This window comes from Pteropus alecto, unplaced genomic scaffold (assembly GCF_000325575.1).
Source record: "Pteropus alecto unplaced genomic scaffold, ASM32557v1 scaffold281, whole genome shotgun sequence".
Taxonomy (NCBI): Eukaryota; Metazoa; Chordata; class Mammalia; order Chiroptera; family Pteropodidae; genus Pteropus; species Pteropus alecto.
Window position 1 is genome coordinate 300,362 of NW_006431909.1, and position 13,246 is coordinate 313,607.

A 13,246-nucleotide genomic window follows, 5' to 3' on the forward strand; every position below is an offset into this window, starting at 1 on the left:
GTGTGTGTGTGTGTGTCTCCTCAGATGAAGAGGAGGCCTCAGCAGAGGAGAGTCAGAACATGCTGAGTTGTGACCACAAGTGTGATTGGGTGCTGTGTATATGTGGATGTGGGTCGCCTTTTTGGGAGATCAGGGTTGTATCTGTGTATCAGACATTAACCTCTGAACCTCATGTTAGACATTTATAAAATGATAATAAGAGGGCATCTTTCTGGAACATCCATTTTCTGTGAAGGTTGAAAAAAAAACTATTATATGATAAACAAACTGGTTTTTATGTTAAAATAGGTATGTTTATTAAAAGGACTAGCATACATATTCAACATGCTTTTAATTCTTTTTTATTTTTAATTTCAGTCGGCATACAATGTTATATTTTAGGTCAACAACACAGTGATAATACATTTATATAACTCGCGGAGAGATCACAATAAATCTGGTACCCACCTGACACCATACATAGTTATTACATTATGGACTATATTCCTTATGCTATATTTTACATCCCCATAACTATTTTGTAACTACCAATTTGTACTTCTTAATCCCTTCCCCTTTCCACCTACCTCCCCAACCCCACCCCCCATCTGGCAACCATTAATATGTTCTCTGTATCTATGTTTGTTCCTGTTTTATTTGTTTATTTTGCTCTTTAGATTCCACATATAAGTGAAATCATATGACTTTTGCCACTCAGGATGATACCCTCTAGGTCCATTCATGTTGATGCAGATGGCAAGATTTCATTCTTCTTTATGGCTGAGTAATATTCCATTGTATCTATGTACCACCTCTTCTTTATACATTGATGGACACCCAAGTTGCCTCCAGATCTTGGCTATTGTAAATAATGCTGCAATGAACGTATAGATTCACATGTCCCTTCAAAATAGTGTTTTGGTTTTCATTGGATAAATACCCAGAAGTGGGATTATTGGATCTTTCTTCGCCTCTTGTTATAGTCTTTGTTTTAATGTCTATTTTGTGTGATATTAGTATTGCTCCACCAGCTTCTTTGTTTGTTTCCATATTTATGAAATATCTTTTCCATCTTTTTATTTACAGTTTGTGTGTGTCTTTTGATCTGAAGTGAGTCTCTTGTAAGCCAGCATATGTAAGGGTCTTGTTTTCTTACCCATTTATCCACCCTCTCTTTTGAATGGAGCATTTAATCTATTTACATTTAAAGTAATTTTTGACAGATATGTAGTTATTGCAATGTTATTATTCATATTTTTAATCTTTTTTTTCTTCTTTTTCTTAAAGAAGTTCATCTCACATTTCTTGTAATACTGGTTGGTGTTGATGAACTCCTTTAGCTTTTTATTATCTGGGAAGCTCTTTATCTGTTCTTAAATTCTAAATGATAGCTTCATTGGGTAGAGTAATCTTGGTTGTAGGTTCTTGGTTTTCATCACTTTGAATATTTGATGCCAATCCCTTCTTGCCTGCAAAGCTTCTGTTGAGAAATTAGCTGACAGTCTTATAGGAGCTCCCTTGTAGGTAACTAACTGCTTTTCTCTTGCTGCTTTGAAGATTCTCTTTGTCTTTAATCTTTGCCATTTTAATTACGATGTGTCTTGGTGTGGACCTCTTTGGGTTTATCTTGCTTGGGACTCTCTGTCCTTCTTCGGTTGGGTTTATCTTGCTTGGGACTCTCTGTCCTTCTTGGGTTTGTGTGTCTACTTCCTTCACCAGGTTAGGGAAGTTTTTTGTCATTATTTCTTCAAATAAGTTTTCATTTCCTTGCTCTCTCTCTTCTCCTTTTGGTACTCCTATGATGTGAATGTTGTTATGCTTGATGTTATACCAGAGTTCCCTTAAATTGTCTCTTTTTTGCGGGGGGATTCTTTTTTCTTGTTGCTGTTCTGAAATGGTGTTTTCTGCTACCTTGTCTTCTAAATCGCTGATTCAATCCTCTGCTTCATTTAAACTACTTTGACTCCCTCTAATGTATTCATCATTTCAGTTATTGTATTCTTCATTTATGACTGGTTTTTTAATGTTTTCTATCTCCATTTTTATGTTTTCTGTCTCTGTTAAAGTTCTCACTGAGTTCATCTACTCTTCCCCTAAGTTCATTGCGCATCCTTATAACCGGTGTTTTGAACTCTGCATCTAGTAGATTGCTTGTCTCCTTTTTGTTTAGTTCTTTTTCTGAAGCTTTGTTTTATTCTTTCATTTGGGACATGTTTCTTTGCCTCCCCATTTTGGCTACCTTCATGTGTTGATTTCTATGTATTAGATAGGGCTGCTGTTTCCTGGTCTTAGTAGAATGGTCTTATATAGTACATGTGTTGTGGGGTACAGTAGCACAATCTTCCCTGGTCACCTGAGTCAGATGCTCCAGGTATATCCCTTTAATGGGTTGTGTGTGCCCTCTTATTGTAGTTGAGCTTTGGTTGCCCTTTTGAGTGTCAACGGGAGAGACTGCCCCTCAGACTGATTGGTTGTGAAGATTGCCCAGTGAGGGGCTGTACCTATGGAGCAGGATTCACTTTAGCAGGTCTCTGGTGCCTGTTCAGTCTGCCCCTTGGGTGTGTTTTCCTCAGATGCAGTCCCAGGTGGTGCTTGGGCTTGGTCAAAAGTCAGACACTGGGCGGGCTGGCCCTGAGGCATCCTGGGAGGAGCCCTGCTTCAGGCCAAGGTCTGCTGCAGCCTGTGCGCTGCTTGGGGCCATCTGGCATAAGCCACCAAGCAATCCACAGCTGTCTGCCACCTACATTGGGCATAGAGGTGCCTAAGGAGTCCAAGCCACGAACTGAGGCTGGCTGCCATTAGTGCTGAGCTTGGGGCTGCTCAGCAAGAGATATGGGGCACACTGAGGCCAGATACTGCTTGTTTGGGTTTTGTGAACCTTTGAGAAATTTTAGGAGAGTCCACAGCATGAGCCAAGAAAGGCTGTTTGTATAGAAAAGCCACTGGATTTGGCTTGGGTGCAGTCTTGGAACCACCAGGGTGGGGTGACCAGTGTTAACTAGGTTGATGGAGACTCAGGTATGGTGGTGGCCTGCATTTGCACACTGGGACAGTGCAGGGCTCAACATAGAAACAGTGGAGGCTCTGGGGGAAAAAATGGCATAGAAAAAAGAGGCTTTGTTCATCCCTCTTGCAACTAAGTCAAAGTTGTGACAGAAATACGGAGGAAACAGCAAACAAAGTCACCTGGGACCTAGATGAACAGAAGCACTACAACTAGGGAGAGAAATAAGAAATCACCCTGCAATGGTTGGAGGTTGGAGCGGGTAAAGACATGAAACTGCCCAATCTTGAGTGGCTGAGTGGGACAGAGACTACAGCAGCAGCAGCTGGCCGCTGCAGACACCTCTTAAAGGGTCCATATCTGCGAGCGGACTTTTGCGGTGAGGGACCTGCTCGCTCTGAGCACCAGCACCAGGTTGGCTGCAGGAGGGCGGGGGAAAGGAGGTGAGGGGGCACCAGGGACTAACGGGGACACTGAGGAGGCAAGGTGCTCTCCTGGGCAGAAATGCTTGTGGTATCCATTGTTCCTCTGTAGAACCCTCCTCTCCTCCCAGTATGCGGATGCAATGCTGCCATAGCTGAGATGTCATTAAACTGGATAACAGAGGTCTCTCTGCCCAGAAGATTCCCTGACACTCCACCTCCTCCAACTCATGGCCCCACTCAAGCCACATCCAGTTGTACCCTTAGCGAGTCTGGTGCTCCTTGATGAGCCAGCTGCAAGACTCTCAATGGTGGCAGCTGGCTTTGGTTTCTGGTGTGGTTTCTTGAAGCAACTGTTAGCATAGTATCTGTGGATTGCTTGCTAAATCTTAACAGGTGGCCCTGAGGAGCACAGGCTGAGGCTAACCATGACCTACAGCTGAACCCCTCTCGGGACTGTGCTGCTAGACACCTACTACACAAAGCCATGCTAATAAGACTGGGAGACTTAGGAGCTTTGCTTAGTACATACAAACATAAACAGAAAGGCAGCCAAAATGGGAAGATAAAGAAGCAGAAACCATATGAGAGAACAAAACAGAGATCCAGGAATAATGGAGTCAGGCAATCTCGCAGATGCAGAGTTCAAATCACCGGTTATAAAGATGTTCAATGAACTTAGGGGAAGTATAAGTGAATTCAGTGAGAACTTTAACAAAGAGACAAAAAATCATAAAAATGGAAATGGAAATTATAAAAGGGAACCAGTCAGAAATGAAGAACACATTAACCGAGATGAAGAGCATACTAAGTGGAAAAAACGGAGTGGATAAAAAAGAGGAACGAACCACCGATATAGAGGATGGGGAAGCCAAGGACACTCAATCAGAATGGCAAGAAAAAAGCCAAGACTATAATAATAATTTAAGGAGCCTATGGGACACTATTAAATGTAAAAAGATCCATGTCATAGAGTACCGGGGAACACCAAGATGTTGAAGAGCTATTTTAAGAAATAATGCTGGAAAACTTCCCTAACCTGGTGAAGGAAATAAACATAAAACCCCAGGAAGCTCAGAGAGTCCCAAAAAAGAGGCCCACACCAAGACACATCATAATTACATACCAAAAGTTAACTACAAAGAGAGGATCTTAAAAGCAGCAAGAGAAAAGCATTTAGTTACCTACAAGGGAGCTCCCATAAGACTGGCAGCCAATTTCTCAAAAGAAACTATGCAGGACAGAAGGGCTTGGCACAAAATATTCAATATGATGAAAACTCAGGATCTACAACTAAGAATACTTTATCCAGCAAAGCTATCATTTAGAGTCAAAGGACAAAAGAGAGCTACCCAGACAAAAATAAGCTAAAGGAATTCATCAACACCAAGCCAGTATTACAAGAGATGTTAGAGGGACTTCTTTAAGAAGAAAAAAACATGTATCAAAAACATAAATAAAGAATGGTAATAACTACATTCCTATCAATAAGTACCTCAAATGGAAAAAATATTAAGTACTCCAATTAAAAGAGGGACTGAATGGATAAGAATACAAGACCCCTACATATTCTGCCTACAAGAGACTCACTTCAGATTAAAAGACACACACAGAAGGGAATGGAAAAAGATATTGCCTTGATGGACCTAGAGAGTATTGTGCTGAGTGAAATAGATAGAGAAAGACAAATGTTGCATGATTTCACATACATGTGGAATCTAAAGAAAAATATAAACAACAACAGAATCGGAAATAAACTCGCAGATATGGAGAATATTTTGAGAGCTACTAGATGGGAAGGAGGTTAGGGGGACAGCAAAAAAGTCAAAGGGATTAAGAAGTACAAATGGATAGTTAGAAAACAGACATGGAGATATAAAGTGTAGCATAAGGAAAATAATTAACAATGTTGTAAATAATGTGTAAGGGTGAAGAAGGGTACTAGATTTAGTGGAGTGGTCACTTTGTGAGTAAATAGATCTCTAAACACCATGTCATACAACTGAAACTAATTTTATAGTTATGCCAAATGTAATTTAAAAAAAAACTCATTGAATTGTACAATGTAAATATGAGCAACTAATTGTCTATTATATTTCAATAAAGCCGGAAAGAAAAAAATTACAACAAGTTTTTTTCTGGGTAGAAATTGATAAACTGAGTCTAAAATTCATATGGTAATACATAGGATCTAAAGTACCAGGATAGACAAGTTGGAAAAGTTACACTTCCTGGTTTTGAGGTTTATTATGAAGCTACAATAATCAAGACTGTAGTATTTATGTCAAGATAGACTAAGAGATCAACAAAATGGAATAGAGAATCCAGAAACAGACCCACATATTTTTAGATACTGATTTTTTTAAAATATAAAGTTGCAAAGACAATTCAATAGAGAAAGAATAATCTTTTCAATAAAAGATGCTGAAACAATTGGATATCCATATGCAAAGTAATAAACTTTGATCCATACCTCCAACTGTATACAAATATTAACTTAAAATAGCTCAAAGATCTAAATATAAAAGCTAAAAACATAGGGAAAAAAAATCTGTGTAACCTTTTTAGGCAAAGATTTCTTAGATCTGACACCAAAATCACTATCCATAAAAGAAAACATAGGTAAGTTAGACTTTATCATAATTAAAAAGTACTCCTTGAAAAACACTGTTAAGAGTAAGCCACACATTCAGGAGACATTTGCAAAAATATATGTAAAGAACCATCAAAACTCAACATTAAAAAAAATAACCCAATATTTCAAAGTGAGCAAAGATTTGAAAAGACACTTATCAAAGAAGATATATGATAGGCAAATAACTACCTAAAATGATGCTCAAGACCATTAGCCATTTGAAAAATGCAAATTGAAAGACAATGAGTTACCAGTACATACTTATGGCAAAGATGTGGAGGAAGTAGAGCTCTCATACACTGCTGGTGGGAATGTAAAATGGCACAATCACTTCAGAAAACAATTTGGGCAATTTATTAAAAAGTTATCAGGGAGAGAATTCCGGGAAGATGGTGCAATAGGAAGCACCAGGCACATGTCTTCCCAACATTGTGCACTGGCAAAATCTGTCTGCTGTAACTACTTTGGAACTCTGGTGTCTGTAGAAGGCTTGCAACTTCCAGGAAAAAAAAACTTGGGTATTTAATTGTGGTTAATTTGGGTCAATTTAAGCTCTTAGCACAGTAGGAGCTCTTCGTCCCCTACCCCCAATGGCAGATGTGGCAGGTAGCTATGCATGTATTGCTAGAGCAAGCAGGTAGCTATGCATGTATTGCTAGAGCAAGCTTGCAGGAGTGAGGGTGGGCAAAAAGGACCCTATCTTCCAAGTATTAGGGATCTTTGCTCTAATCATCGATTACTGCTTCTGATCACAGAGGTGTGGACAAAGAAGCAGACACTAGTTTTTTGTTGCACACCCTCCGCCATTGTTTCAGGCCCCTTCCCTCCAACTGAAGAGATCTCCAGGGGATTTAAAGAGCTAGTACCCCCTTTTCCCACTTTTTCATTTTTCGCTTTTTCCCCTTTCGGAAGCTAGTCATAAAAAACTAGGACATTCAAAAACACCTAGATATATGGAGAAAATGCAAGAGTGCCCAGGGAAAGGCTCAGAAAAGATTTAAATGACAAGTTTACAACTCAGGTTGATCTTTGGCAAAGAGACAGCCTATAACAATCAAAAAACCAAAAACAATAGTAAACACACACACACACACACACACACACACACACACACACACACACACACACACAGCAAACCCTGGGGAATGGGGAGAATCTGATTTCCAGAATTACCACATTATTAAATTCAAATGTCCAATGTTTGACCAAAAAAAAAAAAAAATCACAAAGCATACAAAGAAACAGGAAAATATGGCCCATCCAAAATAAATCAACAACAAAAAAGTGTCCCTGGAAAAGACCTAATGGCAAATATTCTACATGAACACTTTAAATAACTATTTTGAAGATTCTCAAAAACAAAAAACAAAAAACAAAGATGATATGGAGAACGTCAAGAAAATGATGTGTGAACAAAACAAAAATATAAAGAGATAGAAAACTTAAAAAGAGACCAAAAACAAATTCTGGAGCTGAAAAGTACAATAACTGAAATGAAAAATTCACAAGAGGAATCCGAAGGCAGATTTGAGCAGGCAGAAAAAAATAAATCACATAGGACAATGAAAATTATAATCTCTGAGTAACAGAGCCTAAGGGATACCATCAAGTAGACCAATATATGTACTATGGCAATCCTAGAAGAAGAAGAGAGAGAGCAAGGGGAAGAGAGACTATTTGAAAAAAAATAATAGCTGAAAACTTCCTAAATTTGATAAAATACACGAATATAAATATCCAAGAAGCTCAATGAAATCCAAGTAAGATGAACTCAAAGAGACTCACACCAAGACATATTATAATCAAACTGTCAAAAGACAAAAAACATCTTGAAAACAGCAAGAAAGAAGTGAATCATCACATACATGGTATCCTCAATAAGACCAGTTGCAGATGTGTCTTCAGAAACTTTGGACACCAGAAGGCAGTGAGCTGATATATTCAAAGTGCTAAAAGAAAAAAACTGTCAACCGAGAATCCTATATCTGGAAAAACTGTCCTTCAAATGTTGAGAAAAAAGTAGACATTCCCAGATAAACAAAAGCTGGGGGAGTTCATGACTACTAGGCCTGCCCTGCAAGAAATGCTCAAGGGAGCCCTACAAGGTGAAATGAAAGGACTCTAGACAGTAACCTGAAGCCTTATGGAGAAAACGAAGATCTCAATAAAGGTAAATATATGGGTAATTATAAAAGATAGTATTATTGTAACAATAATTTATAACTGTACCCTTTGTTTTCTGCATGATGTAAGAGACATTTAAGGAAAAAAACATTGATATAAAAGCCAGTGTTACTGGAATTTTGGTTTGTAAATTCAAACCTTGTTTTTTACGTAAATTAAGATACTAATGAATTTTTAAAATATTATTAGTTTATGTATGTGGACACACAATGTATAGAGATGTAATTTTATGACATTAACCAAAAGACGGGGGTATGGAGCTGTAAAGGAATAGAGTTATTTTTTTCCCTTCTCTTTGATTCCCCGCCACCGCCCACTTTCACCCCTGACCTACTGATGTTGCCATCTTCCTTTTTTTTAAAGAACTGGATCTCTGAAGGCGGGGAGTCTCCTCCCACATGCTCGCAGCGCACACCCTGGGCCTGGCAACCCCAGTGTACTCAGGGGGCCTGGTGCACCCAGGGCCTGGCACACCTGGGGTATGGTCCATGGCTCCACCTGGGGCGCAAATGCAGGACCTTCTGCGTGTAAAGCAGATGTGCTAACTACTACACTATGGAGCCACCCAGTTTTTAAATGGGTTTTAGGGTTTTGTTTTGTTTGTTATTTTGTTAAGGAATAGAGTTTTTGTATGTTATTTTGTTCTGTTTTGTTTTTTAACTTTTTATAAGTTAAGCTGGTATAAATTAAAATTAGTGTTATAACTTTAAGATGTTAAATGTAATTCTCATAGTAACTAAAAATAAAATAGCTATAGAATATATACAAAATGAAATGAGAAAGGAATTTAAACAGTTCATTACAAAAAATAATCCACAAAACACAAAATAAAACAGTAAGGCATAAAAAGAGGAAACAAAAAAAAGTATCAAACATCTATCATATGACCCAGCTATTCTAGTCTTATTTACCCAAGAGAAAGAAAAGCATATTTTCTTACAAAGACTTGTACACAAATATTTATAGCAGCTTTGTTTGTCATAGCCAAAAACAGGAAACAACCCAATATCCATTACCAGGTGAATGTATAAAAAATGGTGGCATATCCATATATTGGAATACTATTCAGGAATAAAAAGGAATTCACTCTTGATACACACAGCAACATTGATAAATTTCAAAATAATTAGGCTCAGTGAAAAAAAGTAAGACAAATGAATATATACTGTATGTTCCATTTATACAAAATTCTAGAAAATGCAAAGTATTGTGACAAAGTAGACAAGTGGTTGCCTATAGACATTGAGGGCAAGGAGAGAGGTGAAAAGGAGGCACAAGAAAATTTTTGGTGGTGCCATATTGGTGTGTATACATATGTCAAAAATGTTCAAATGGTGTACTTTAACCTGCACAGTTTATTAGATGTTAATCATATCACAATAAAGCTGTAAAAATAAATAGATGAGAGAGAGAGGAAAACTTCACATTACAGAAGAATGACAGCTAACAATATGGATGATCTGTATTTTGCCACCTTCAATGTAATAACTGATTCCACAAAGATCAGCAATAAATGTTAAAACCATTAGGTGACTGGTTATTAGGGAATTTGTGTCACTAGGGGTTCCCAAAGACCACCCTAAGTTTCTGTGATTTGCTAGAAGGACTCACAGTATTCAGAGCCATTATACTCAAGGTTATGTTTTATTATAGCAAAAGGATATTACATTTAAAGACATTATTAATGAGAAACAAACTAAAGAAATATTTAGAGTTGCATTAACTCCCATTTTCTAAAGATTTGTAAGACATTTTATAAAGAATCTATCCAAAGTGAAGATTTGCAAGATATTTTATAAAGATTCAATCCATAGGAATTTCAAAATAAGTAACTCTGTATAGAGGAGAGAGTGGAACTTACATTTATATTTATTGAGCACTGGCTCTGTTCCATATCCTGTGCTGTTTATTTTATGTACACTGTGTTACTGATTCTGTAAATTGCACTCATTTTTTTTTAACCCAGACTGACCAAGAAAGATCACAGCCTCAATCCTTCTCACCATTTATCATAGACCCTCAGAGGGAAGTCAGAGGGAGTCCAGCCAAGCAGACCCTTCCAGGCTCAGAGAAGAGCCAAGTTCCTCTACAGAGGAGTATGTGGTAGGACAATTCAGAGGATGCAAGGGATCGCCTTCTCCTATCCCAGAGTTAAACTGAGGGAAATTTCCAAATATCATTTTTATTCTAAGACCTGGTATAAGGCATGTAGTCTCTTCACCTGAAAACTTTACTCTGGACTCATGTTCCTACTTGGGAACCATTTCTATGAAACTGAGGCCCCTATCACAATAAGGTGGGAGGACAGAGCAGCAGCAAAGACCCCATAGACACAAGGTCCTAGAAACTCTGTCTCCCACAATTAACCTCATGATGCACATCACTCCCATAATGCCCAGTCTGTGTCAGTGCCCGAGATACAGGAATAGGAGATACCAAAAGAAAATTGTACAGGTCCTGCTCCTATGAGAGTGTGAAGGCACTGTTGTGAAAACGGGATAGGCCCTGAGAAAAAAAATGGGACAAGCACTAATACCAATTCCAGAAACACAGAAATAAGAATCCACACCCATCCTCTGCCAGTTACATTTCTATAGTCAACATTGGGCAATGGCCAAATGCTTACAACTTCCCATCACAGTCTCAAAGGTCCCCAAAAGTATCACTGCACAGCCAAGAGATACCAGAAACACCAAAATGAGGACAGATACCTCCCACACCCACTTGCTTCACTACTGAACTTCTACATCATTACACAAGGTAACCACAACCACAGTCGCTCTCGCAGAGAACCAACAGCACCACCACAAAGCCACAACCCCACTATTAGAAACACTGAAATGACCATCCTCCCCAGTCCCAGCTGGCTCACAGCTAAATTCTTACCCAATTAGTAACACAAATGGTGACATACAGCCACACAAACAATGTTCATACATTCTCAAAGATCACACTGTCACAATCCAGACAATATAAATCTGAGATACAAATTTGAGGATATGCTCAGGCCATCTCTACCTCTCTTCACCACCAAACTATTCTTTCCAGAGTCAGTAACACAAATGCTCACATGCAATCACATACAATCAATTCACACAGTCATGCCATCACACTTTCACAAATTGGCCAATACAGATATCAACGCTTCACATACACAGCCCATAACATAGATAAGTCACACATAGCCACGTAAACCTTGTTCACATCGCAAACAGCCACAGATATAATCCTGCAGTCATAATCATGCATAACGTCATACAGCCAGCCAGTGCTATAGGCACACATGCCTCCCCTTCGTTGTCTCTGGCATCTGCAGCCTTGAGATCCCTGCTCCGAGATCCAGGCTCCCTCACCGACCTCTGGTCACAGGTTGGTTTGGTCTGACTGAGCTCAACCGAACCCTCCTCATGAGCGGAACTCCCACCAATGACCCGGAACCTCCGTACCCCTCGAAGTCAGCAGCGCGGCCCTGCACTTCTAGGGAAGGAACTGGGACGGGCAGCAGTAGTAGCCACAGGCACAGAGCCCCAAAAGCTTCGACAACGCCAGTGTGGGTCATAGGCTCAGGCCAAACTGCTCAAGGCGCCCTAAACCGCAAGGCCTCAGGCAACCCTGAGTCCACACACCCCGAGCACCAGAGATTTAGCCAAAGCACAAATTTGGGCAGGTGGGAGCCTCGAGGTGGGGAGGGTCCTGAGAAATGTAGTCCAGGGCAAGCCGTCACCTGGGGCGCGGTGGATCCTGTGAAATACAGTTCCAAGCTGCGCTAGCCTCACCCGCCTGGAACAGAACACGGTTGTCCTGCACACAGCGGACCAAGTCGGCTATTAGGGAACCCCGCCCAAGCCACTCCAACTGGAACTGAGCCTCTTTCTTGGGCTGACGTCAATTCAGGGCCTCTAGGCTCCAGTCCCAGTGCCCCCTGAGATGTGCGGGAGTCTCAGGGGAGGGGAGAAAACAGGCAGCTCTAAACAGAGGTTATAGTCAGTCGTGGGGAGAAGAGGAAGGCAACTGCCAAAGAGATTCAAAGGAGAGTGTAGGATCCTTAGAGACAGACCCTGAGACTCTGTGTACAGGTTACCCTGACTCTCTGAATGTGGAGTGTTCCTTTGAAAGCTTTCATAGGCTAAAATGGTATAAAGTGAAGAAGCAATTACCATTAATTTATGTGGAAAATGTTTTGAGCATTCCTAGACCCAAAAACTAACCTTATTAGGCTTTTCTGTTACCTTAGGACACATCTCGTTAACAGATGAACAAAGTAAATCAAGATAAAGCACAGATGCTTGCAGAAGATGCTAAAAGTAGTTCCCAAGGAAGGAGGAGGAGCTTGGCAGTGCCACTCTTGCCGCTGCTCTGACTGTGCTGCCTCTGTAACAGCTCATTGAACACTATTTTCGCTTTTTGTTCTTTTTTCAAAAAAGCAAGTAATCCTCTTTAGATTTTTTTTTCAAAAGCAGGAACTAATGTAGGTCTTTCATAAAATTGCAGTAGAATAAGATGAACTTTTGAAAAGCAGGGGATTCCTGTAAATACTGATACATTACTCATGTAGCTGGTAGTCAGGATCTTATACCTGAGACTATGAGTCAAGATAAGACAGTGTTTCAAAAATTTCTACCTACTAAATAGAATAGGGATTTGAAAAGAACAGAGAAAGTAAAATGGTGAAAATTATAAAAAAGACAAGGAAATTTTCCAAAACTGACAGACATGAGTCAACAAGATGAAAGTCCATCAAGTACCAAGCACCAGTGGATGAAAAAAATTCATTCTAAGGCATATAATTAGACAATTCTGAAGTATCAGGGATGGCAGATGTCCACTATTGGCCAAAATAGAATAAGCCCATTAGTATCTCTCTGCCACTGATTACTACTTAACACTCTGGACCAAATACAAAAAGCAACAACCTGATGACTCAGAATTATAAATAATAGCAAGTGGAAGTGGAGGGAGATAAAAACATGAAGAATTCACAATATGGAGACTTATTTACTGGGATATTTTCCTCCTCTCACT

At 39.5% G+C, this 13,246-nt stretch overlaps 1 long non-coding RNA gene across 1 annotated transcript in view; it reads left to right on the plus strand.

The window, feature by feature from the left end:
- LOC107196547 overlaps positions 1–13,246 on the plus strand; it is a 38,483-nt gene that overhangs the window by 269 nt on the left and 24,968 nt on the right. The window lies entirely within an intron of this gene.